Genomic DNA, 2352 nt, shown 5'->3' on the forward strand with positions numbered 1-2352 from the left:
GGACGGGATGGACCGAAGGGTCTGTTTCTGTACTCTTGAAACCCCAGTCTGGACTCCTCGCCCCGTTTATAAATTGCTAACGAGTGACATGGAAGTTTAGGATACCGACAGGATTTGCCTGTATGTGGCTCACGTCTCAGTCGAACCTCCCGTCAGGACACTTAGCAAGAATACCCAAGCGGACGTCCTCCTCAGAGCGTCTGAGCCGACCGCCGATAGCCGGGGGGGGGGGTTCCATCCGACGCAGCGGGTGACGTGAGCGGGCAGAAACGGGGACAGTTGGGGTAGAAAAGCGCACCTCGCCTGCTCATCTGTTCAAGTCTCAGTGACCCGAGAACTGTCAAAGTTCCACTGTTCAAAGAGGGGAAGAAAACAATTTTATTCTTTAAATCTAAAAACGAACAATAACTATTGACCACTCGAAGCCCGCTATCCCTTAAATATATGTTGTCTCCCCCCCAATCGATAACAATACAACGATCCAATCAAGCTCCCTGTGATAATTACGTCAACTTAATGTTCCAAACCAGACACCATCATCGGGGTCTATCTACTTTCGCATGCAGATCGCCCTGAGTCGATATCAGTCTTTTGTTGCAAAGAAGGGAATTAGAATTCGAATCCCTGACAGCGTGGAAACAGGCCCTTCGGCCCAACAAGTCCACACCGACTCTCCGAAGAGTAACCCACTCAGACTCATTCCCCTACCCTATTACTCGACATTTCCCCCTGACTCATCCACCCAAACCTGCTCATCCCTGGGCACTACGGGGACAATTTAGCACGGCCAATCCACCCTAACCTGCACATCTTTGGATTGTGGGACGAAACCCAAGCAGACACAGGGGGGGAGAGAATGTGCAAATTCCACACAGACAGTCGCTCGAGGGTAGAATCGAACCCGGGTCCCTGGCACTGGGAGACCGCAGTGCTAATCACTCAGCCAACCTGCCATTCATAAGAATATGGATAGAGAGCGTTTCGGATGGCAATCTCTCTCTCTAAATGGTTGGGGGTCATTCTCGCTCTCTGGCTAACCCTCATCAGTGCCGGCTTGTTTAGACCTCATTGGCTTGATGTTGGCAAAAACAACAGATTCAAATTCGATTGGGTTTTAGTATCCTGGGGCATAACTTAAACTGATTGGTTAAATTCGAACGGTGGTGAAGACCGCCAAATGTGATGTATTTTCGAGTTTCCTGTACACACTGAGATGGCTAGTCAGTCACATGACACGTGCCTGCCAGCTCTCAGGGCGAAACAGCGTTCAGTCTCTCTTAAAGGCACAGGGCACGTCTTCCACTTCAAAACAGGTCGGAGGCTGGGATAGGAACAGCCCCTGCCCACCACCATGGAGGTGGGTGGACGAATGGTCACACTGACACGCCTGCCCCGCCAAACGTGGGGACTGATTTGCGCTCAGGTGCACATGTGTGAGAGAGAGAGAGAGAGAGAGAGCGGCAGTTAGCTGTCAGTCGTCGGTGCGCCGTCTAACCGAGCTCCTTGTATCCGCCAGGCCTGTTTCCTGGGCTTCGAGATGGGCATGCGGTTCATCGACTGGATCTTCCCAGAGGAGGACTGACACTGGTGGTGGGGGGTGTGGGGGGGTGCATTTGACATTCTTTCCCCACCCCCTACACCCCACCCCGACTCTTGGACGTCGTCAGGTGGCGCCTCCCGCAATGTCCCGGTGAAACGGCACTGACGGGACCGGGGGGGGGGGTCGATTCCCACAGGCGAGCTGACACTCACAGACCTCGGCTTGGCGGGAGAGGCACAAGGAGGGGAGACCCGTCTGCCCGGTCTCGGCCTACGTGTGGCTCCAAAGCCTCTCCCGCCGGACGTGGGAGAGGGGCCCCCTTCCTTGCCACCTCACGGAAATGGCCCCCAGCGAGACCGAAGTGGTGGGTGGGGGCTGGTGTCAATTAGGGACGGGTCTAATGTTCCGACCTCTGTCTGTCCCGGGAACAAATGTTTCGGGAATAAAGATATTGTTGAGCAACAATTGTCTCATTCGATGGTTGACTGCGCTGTCAGGGGGTCAGTGCTGTGTGAGGGTCAGTGCTGAGGGACGGTCAGTGCTGAGGGAGGGTCAGTGCATGAAGAGGAGGTATATGGCGAGAGTGTGGGTAATTGCAGATGAGGGATATGGGGAGAGTGTAGATAATTATTCATATGATCTCCATATCACTCATCTCCAATTACCCACATACTCTGCATTTCCCTCATCTCCAATGACCGAGACATTTGTGGGCGGCACGGTGGCACAGTGGTTAGCACTGCTGCCTCACAGCGCCTGAGACCCGGGTTCAATTCCCGCCTCAGGCGACTGACTGTGTGGAGTTTGCACGT

This window comes from Chiloscyllium plagiosum, unplaced genomic scaffold, assembly GCF_004010195.1.
Source record: "Chiloscyllium plagiosum isolate BGI_BamShark_2017 unplaced genomic scaffold, ASM401019v2 scaf_30195, whole genome shotgun sequence".
Lineage (NCBI taxonomy): Eukaryota > Metazoa > Chordata > Chondrichthyes > Orectolobiformes > Hemiscylliidae > Chiloscyllium > Chiloscyllium plagiosum.